This window comes from Myotis myotis, unplaced genomic scaffold, assembly GCF_014108235.1.
Source record: "Myotis myotis isolate mMyoMyo1 unplaced genomic scaffold, mMyoMyo1.p scaffold_m19_p_8, whole genome shotgun sequence".
NCBI classification, from domain to species: Eukaryota; Metazoa; Chordata; class Mammalia; order Chiroptera; family Vespertilionidae; genus Myotis; species Myotis myotis.
The window spans coordinates 80,321,695-80,330,524 of NW_023416390.1; the positions used below are offsets into that span (position 1 = coordinate 80,321,695).

Sequence of the window (8,830 nt, forward strand, 5' to 3'; positions counted from 1 at the left end):
TGCTTGATATGATTTCAATCTTCTTGAACTTGTAGTGATTGTGTCCTAACATGTGGTCTATCTTTGAAAATGTCCCATGTGCACTTGAGAAGAATATATATTCTGTAGCTTTGGGATGAAATGTTCTGCTAATGTCAATTAAATCCATTTGATCTAGTGTGTCATTTAGAGTCACTGTTTCCTTGTTAATTTTTGTCTGGAACATCTATCCAAAGAAGTCAGTGGGGTGTTCAAGTCCCCTACTATGACTGTATTTCTGTCAATTTCTCCCTTAAAGTCTTCCAGAAGTTTTTTGTTTTTTAAAAAAATATATATTTGGGTGCTCCTATATTGGATGCATATGTTTACTAGAGTTTTATCCTCTTGTTGGAATGATCCCTTTAGAATTATAGAGTGACCTTTATTGTCTCTTGTTAAAGCCTTCATTTGGAAGTCTATTTTATCAGATATGAGTGTTGCTACCCCATTTTTTGTTTCATTTCTATTTGCATTGAAAATGTTTTTCCATCTCCTCACTCTCATCCTCTGTGGGTCTTTTGTTCTGAAGGGGTCTTTTGTAGACAGCATATATATGGGTCATGTTTTCATATTCAGTCAGCAACCTTATATCTTTTGATTAGAGCTTTTAATCCATTTACATTTAAGGTTATTATTGATAGGTACTTATTTATTGCTATTTTACCTTTTTTTTTTTTTTTTTTTTTTCAATACTCCACTCCAGGGCAGATTCCCCAAGGGCTGATACTCACTGTTGGTCCCCTGAAAACTTCTTTGGGAATCTCTTTTAAAGAATACATGGAGAAAAGATGAGTTTAATACTCTTTGGTGAGATCGACTACTATCCTCCTAAATTATTCAGTGACATTTATGTATGTATGTATGTATGTATGTATGTATATTGATTTCAGAGAGAAAGGGAGAGGGGGGAGATAGAAACATCAATGATGAGAGAGAATCATTGATCAGTTACCCCTGTACTAGTATACCCCCCACTGTGGATCAAGCCCATAACCCATGCATGTGCCCTAGACTGGAATGGAACCTGAGACACTTTAGTCCACAGGCCAACACTCTATCCACTGAGCCAAACCCACTAGGGCCATTTTAATTCTTTATGCCTATGTTTCTCTCTCTCTCTCTCTCTCTCTCTCTCTCTCTCTCTCTCTCTCTCTCTCCTTCTTATTATAGTAGTTCCTTTAGCATTTTTTTGCAATGCTGGTGATAAACTCCTTTAGCCTTTTTTTTTCTTTTACTGGAAAACTCTTTATTTCACTTTCTACTTTGAATGATAGCCTTGCTGGATATATGAGTCTTGGTTTCAGATCTTTGCATTTCTTTCTCTTGAATACTTTACACCATTACCTTCTGGCCTGTAGAGTTTTGATGAGAAATCAGCTGACAGCCTTATGGTCACTCCTTTGTAGGTAATACATTTTTTTCCATTGCTTTTATTTAAAAAAAATCTTTATTGTTGAAAGTGTTACAAATGTCTGCTTTATTCCTCCATTGACCTCTTCTAGCCTGCCCCTGCTCCTTTCCCAGCCCTTCACCAACCTATTGTCTATGTACATGGGATATGCATATAAGCATACAAGTTCTTTGGTTGATCTTTTTTATTACTGCCTTTAAGGTTCTCTCTTTGCCTTTAATTTTTGGCATTTTAATTATGATGTGTCTGGGTGTGGGTCTCTTTGGGGTCTTCGTGCTTGGGATTCTCGTTGCCTCCTGAACTTGTTTGACATTGTCCTTCACCAGGTTAGGGAAGCTTTCTGCCATTATTTCTTCAAACATATTCTCTATCCCTTGTTCACTTTCTTCTTCTTCTGGTACTCCTATGATGTGGATATTATTATATTTTGTGGTTTCCCACAGCTCCCTTAAACTGTCCCCATGTTTTTTTATTTTTATTGTTTTTTTTTTCTTTTTGGTTCTCTGATTGAGTGGTTTCCTTCCTATCTTGTCTTCTAATTCACTGATTTGATCCTTGGCTTCCTCTAATCTGCTGTTTATTGCTTCCAATGTATTCTTTATTTCTGCTATGTCATTCTTCATTTTTTCATAATTTCTATGTCTTTTCTCATGCTGTTGAGCATCCTTATAATAATTACTCTGAACTCTATATCTGATAAATGGCTTATCTCCATTTCATTTAGCTCTTCTTCTAGAGAACACTTGTCCTTTCATTTGTGGTTTGTTTTTCATCTCCTCATTTTGGCTTCCTCTTCAAGTTTATTTCAATGTATTAGGTAGATCTGCTAACTGTCCCCCCCCCCCCCCAGACCCCAGTCTTTTTGGAGGTTCTCTGGTGCAGGCCAGTGACTGACACTGTAACTGACCCTGAGTACCCTGTTTGGAGCCATTAGAAATTGACAGCTTTTGGCTCCCTCTGCTTGTTCTGGGTACATTTTTGGACGGGACCAAGATGCACAAAATAGTCTGCTTTTCCCAGCCCCAGGTCCATAAGCAAATCAGGCAAAGATTCAAAGCCTCCAGATATTTGTCTTTGCCAGCAGCATGATTGTTATTCTTAGTCTCTTAATGAGCCTCAGGCTGTAGAGCACAGTAAGGTATAAACTCCAGAGGGTGGGGGAAGAATGTGTGGGACAAAAGTGCCTGGATGGTAAAGGTCTGCCTGAAAAAAAAGTCTTCTGCAGTACTGGAGAATGGCTCAGCCTAGGAATCCATGCAGCTACCCTCTGAGCTCTATCCCCAGAGCCCCCAACCCTGAATTCTTACATAGCTCGATCTACTCTTCCTGCACTCTGCTGGAGCCCAAAGTGAGTGGCTACATATGAAATTTTGTATGTTGGCCCTTTAAGTGGGTGCCTACCTTTCCAGCCATCTCTCCCTGGCAGACAACAATTCCACTGCTTTTCACAGCCAGATGTTATGTGGGCACCTCTCTCAGTTCTGGTGCTCTAGACTGGGAGTCCAGCCCAGGGTTTAGGCCCCAACTTCTCAGTCAGGGACTGGCCCCCTCCCCCATCACAGCTCAGATATCTGCAACTTCAGTTACGATCTGTGGGAGCCCCACCAGCTCTCTTGTGCCTCTGCACTTCCTACCAGTATCTATGTGGGCTCCACTTTATGTCCTTAGTTATAAGGATTCTTTCCAGCTAGTCTTCAGTTTGTTATTCCTATATTTTAGTTATAATTCAAGTTTGGTCTTGGGAGAATTTCAGTGTAGTTTCCAACTAATCTGCCACCAATATAGACTTCTCTCAGATGAGGTTGATTTCTTCCTTCCTTCACTGTAAGCTTGGTATTTTGTTATCTTTCATTAGTCTGCTTTCCAGATTCCAAAATATTTTTCCTCTGGTTCCTTCTTCTGTTCTTATTGTCTTCATGGTCCCATGTCATTTATCTTTTCATTTCAAATTTAGAGAGGTTTGATGGGAGTCTTATGCACTGAATGTTTTTATCCCCCTCAAATTTCATATGTTGAACACCTAATCCTTAATGGAATGATATTTGGAGGTAGGCTTTCATGAAATAATTTTATTTAGATGAGGGAATTTTTGTGGGGCCCCCATTATGGACTTGGTGTTCCTATAAAAACAGGAAGAGAGACCAGAGCTCTCCGTCTCTTTGCCACTTGAGGACACAGCAAGGTGGTGGTCATCTGCAAGCTAGGAAGAGAGTTATCACCAGAAGCTGAATCTTCCAGAACCTTGATCTTGGACTTCTCAGCCACCATAATGCTGACAAATAAATTTATGCTATTTAAGCCACCCAGTATGAACATAAGAAATTGCATTGATTTCATTTTGTTCCATCTTCACCTCTGTGAATTCAAACTGGCAGCGTAGGTGATTGGATTCATAGTTGCTATAGCAGCCCAAGCATATTAGTATAGTTTTTGATACTGAAAAGTAAGGTGCTGCTGTAACAAATACGTAAACATGTGGAAGCAGATTTAGAACTGGACAATGGGTAGAGGCTGGAGGAATTTTGAGGTGCATGCTAGAAATATGGATGCTATCTCTCAGAGTTAAATGAAAGAAACATTGGACAATGGAGAAAAGGATATTTATGTTATAAAGAGTCAAGTAACTCATCTGAATTTTATTCTAGTGTTTAGTAGAAGGTAAACCCTGTGAGTGATGAAAATGGCTATTTAACTAAAATATCTAAACAAAGTGTTGAAGGAGTGGCTTGGTTTCTCCTGACTGTTTATAGTAAATCTTGAGAAGAAATAAATAAACTGAAGATGGAATTGTTAAATAAAAAAAGAATTAGAATTAAGATTTGGAAAGTTCTCAGTTTATACACATTGTAAAAATTTATAAAACTTGTTCTGAAGAGAACACTAAGGATGCAGCAGAGCAAGCATTTGGTAAGGAGACTGTTATTAGTGTTGAGACATTAATCTAATCATCCACATCAGCAGAAACACTGCCAGTTTGAACTGAAGGGGATGAAGATAGAACAAAATGAAGGAAGGCTATCAGATTTCCTAAATCCTATAGGACCAGACCATAGAGTTATTTTGCTGTGAACATGCCCAATTAATTCTTCAAGACAAGGGAAAACTGCTCCCAAACGCAATTCAGAGAACATCAGAAATGACTCCTTGTTGTCAAAAGGGGAGATAATTGCCTTGTTTCAACATGACAGACAGTGGTTATCTGAAATCTTGGGTTGCAATTTCCACTCAGCAGGGCCACAGAGGTGGGACCATGGCCCCAGTGTGTCTGATAGGCAGATCATTGAACCAAATATTGTTGTTCTCAAGCCTTAAGATCTTACTAGTATTTGTCATGCTACGTTTTGGGCTTGCTTGGAACCCATCACCTATTTTTTCCTTCCAATTTTTCCCTTTCAGAACGGAAATGTCTATACCAGTGACGGCGAACCTATGACACGTGTGTCAGAGGTGACATGTGAACTCAGTTTTTTGGTTAATTTTTCTTTGTTAAATGGCATTTAAATATATAAAATAAATATAAAAAATATAAGTCTTTGTTTTACTATGGTTGCAAATATCAAAAAATTTCTATATGTGACACAGCACGAGAGTTAAGTTAGGGTTTTTCAAAATGCTGACACTCCGAGCTCAAAAAGTTTGCCATCACTGGTCTAGACAGACACCCTCTGGTCTATACTATGCTTATCTCACCGTTATATTTTGGAACCACATAACTTGTATGGTTTTAAAGGTTTACAGTTAAAAGGGAATTTTGCCTCAGGATGAATCAGACCTTGAGTCTTACCTGTATGAAATTTAGTTGATATTTAGATGAAACATTGGACTTTAGACTTTAAATTGATGCTAGTTAAGACTGTGGGGCCGTTGGAATGGAATGAATATATTTTGCATGTGAAGACATGAATTTTGGGGGCCCCAAAGCAGAGTGTTCTAGACTAAATGTCTGTGTCCCTGTTACATTCATATGTTGAGGCCCTAATCCTCAATGTGATGGTATTTGAAGGTGGTGCCTTTGGGAGATAATTGAGTTTAGTAGTGGCCATTACGTTGGGGTCTCATGGCAAGATTAGTGTTGTTACAAGAAGAAAAAGAGGGACCAGATCTTTCCTTTCTCTCCACCATGTGTGGACACAGTGAGAAAGTGGATGACTTCAAGCCAGATAGAGAACTCCCACCAGGAACTGCATCTTCTGTAACCTTGATCTTGAACTATTCAGCCTCCATAATGGTGAGAAATGAATTTTTGCTGTTAAATCACCTATAGCAGCCCAAGCTGACTATAACAGAGGGTGTAAAATTAAATTTGTGTTTTTAATCCATCATCTTAACCTGGAGCTTTTTTCAGATGTCAATTTGGGGGGAGGCAGGAATTGGGTAAAGTAAAGATCATGAGATACTGTTGAGAGGAGAAAGAGGATGTGAAATTAGGGTAGGGTTTTTTGGATAGTTTGAAGGAAGCATGATGGCTCTTGTTATCTTTCAGGTTCCAGAAAAGAGCAGTGTGACTCATTGAAGGTAAACCTTGGCTGCTTCAGCATTTGGTTTGTTAGCTTTCCGGAGTCCAGGCAATATTCAAACATGTAGGAAACTGAGAAAGACAGGATGTTTTCTGCTGTGAACAAGCATGTACCAAGGAAGATTCCATTGCCATTTTTAAGAGAGAGGCTGAATTGAAAATAGGACTTGTTTGATGGAAGCTTTGAGCTGGATAATGAATGCTTAGGCATATAATATCATGGCATATTTTAGTGCTATACTTGCAAAAAGAAAAAAAATAAAGTACTGTACTTGCAGATGACCTTTTACTGAAGTAAATTGCATATATGGGGCCGTAAGTGCCACATTGAATAATGCTTCAGGGACATTAGGAGGAAAGTAACAGATATTATTTGGTGATAAGACCCCATTATTAACTTACAGGCTGCTTGCTGAGCAAGGAATCCAGGTTCAGCAACAGATGTCTCCTCATCAAGCTTTAAGAATTGATTCCAACTGGCAGGAATATGCTCAATAAGGTAAGGGGGAAAAAGTAGAAAAAAAAAGGTATGAAAAGAAAAATGCTTGCACTAGGAAAATCTAAATGGTTACCTTTAAAAATATTGATAAATGGTTCACATTTAGAGAGAAGTGGCAATCTTTGAAATGGAATGGGGTATCAGAGAATTCTAGGTTTTACCTGAGTTGGTCCATTTATAGTTTACTCTGTGATGCATCCTGAAGATAATTTTTTTTTTTCTGAGGATTTCCAGTTTAGTTCATCTCATGTCTAGCTGCTAAAATGTGATATCACATTACCAAAATGAAGAGCAAAAATCACATAATCATGTCAGAAATCACTTGAAAAAATTCAGCATCTTTTCATTTTCAAACAGTGTATTGCTTTATTGGGGCAGGCTTTGGAGGGGAGACACCATGGTGAGGAACAAAATCAATGAAAGGAATACAAACTCTGGAAGCAATAATGTTAAAATAGTAGCACACAAAATGGTTAACTGCGATCCGTTTAAGAGGAAGAAAGACTTTAATTGCCATTGCATAAAAACATCTGGATGAAGTAGAAATTGTTTTCAATAACATTGGTAGAGAATATGTTCTAGAAATTAGAGGTAACTGGAGGTAACAGCCTGGCAGCAATTTACTAGAACAGTCCCAGATGGTTAGGGTGAGGCCAACACCTAATGAGGACGAAAGCCTTGTCTGTAGGGAGTTTTGGATGAAACCTGGAGAAATATTACACTGTGCATAAACCAAATTGAATTGTTGTCACAAGCGTTTAAAGTTTCATATAGTAAAATTTTTTTTCTACATGCACTTCAATTTCACAGCAAGAGTGGCATAGGATGCCTAAACACCGAAGAGAGCATTCAGGCAAGATTTCTAACTCTTTGATATAACAATGCATGCAATTCAAAATGATTACACTACCATTACATCTGGGGCTTTCTGCAACTACAAGGTGGTGGTTGTGGAAAGCATGGCCCCCGGTATCAATATCTAAAAAGGAGCCCCCACCTTCTTTTATGTGTGTTTCCTTTTTGGGTTTTTTTCTTCATTTTTCTTAATCAACTCTGCTGCTGCTGCTGGTTCTTAGCAAAGCTGGTAAAAACAAAGTTGTAATCATTGAACATAGCACTCTGGCAATAAGATGTTTAAAACCTTCAATCTTCTGGGGCGAAGAAAGCACCGAGCAACATTTAGAACTCTGGTTGACAAACAAGGTGGTCACACATTTTCCTGGCTGAAAGGCTTCCACAACTTTCCTGATCAGGCCCTCATAGGCGGTCTGACTTAAGTTTGTTTCAAAGCTAATGTAAGCAAATTCTGGTTCTGGAGTGATGTGAATGGTCCAATAAGTTCCATCTGATTTCATGCCATTCATTGAATATCCACAAGGACTGAACATTGTGGCATCAATGACAGAACCTGCTATCTGGTCACAAATTCCACTCTCACGAGTGACATCCTTTGCAGTAACACCATCGTTCATGTAGAACTGGTTCATAACTGCTGGTCAAGCTCACTCATCAGAATTTCCAGGGTTTGATCTGGCTGACTGATTACCTACTCTCTGGGAAATCCAAAGTATACAAGTACCAACAGTCAGAATTCATACATCCCATACAATATGCTGCTCCATTTGGGAAATCTGCATTAAGAAACTATTTCTTCCTGGAAATTCCAGTGTGGGAACCCTTGGTGAGAAGGCTTCATGAAATTCTTAGGAGAATCAAAGCAGCTTTTAATTGAGTCAAAGCCACTGTAATCCCTCGCAAGTTTCAATAGGGGAACCAGGGCTTTCAGAAAGAGGGTGATACCACATGGCTTCAAGATGAAACATCTCTTGGAGACAAACATGCTACTCTCACTGAGTACAAAAGCTTCCTGCTTGTCAGTTTTGCCACACTTATGATTGAACATTGCACATCCTTCACACCATCTTGGGATGGTGTGAAGATCCCCTGATCCTTGACTTGCCTCGGGTTGCTGCTTGGAGAACCAAACCTTCAGTAGCTTCTCGGTCCCTTAAAAAAAAAACGTGCAGCTTCCATCACCGTGAGGCTAGCAAACAACCAACAACCACAGAAAATCAACTAAATTAAATCTCTTCTCCCACCGCTGCTGCGGATTGTTCCAGCTGTTTCAAGTTTCTTTTTTAAATTCTTTAAAATTTTTTTTTAATTATTATTTTTTAATTTTATTTTTAAGGTATTACAAATAGTAGTACATATGTCTCCTTTCCGCCCCATTGACCTCCCCCCAGCCTCCCCTACCACCCCCCCCACTTGCCTTCACCCCTCACCACCCCCAGTGTCTTGCGTCTATTGGTTGTGCTTATATGCATGCATACAAGTCCTTTGGTTGATCTCTTACCCCCCTCCTCCCTGCAACTTTCCCCTGAAT

The 8,830-nt window shown here is 39.0% G+C and overlaps 1 pseudogene; it reads right to left on the bottom strand.

Annotated features, from left to right (window-relative positions):
• Window positions 1-7,491: 7,491 nt before the first annotated feature.
• Window positions 7,492-8,299, bottom strand: LOC118662199 (annotated as a pseudogene).
• Between the last annotated feature and the right edge of the window lie 531 nt (window positions 8,300-8,830).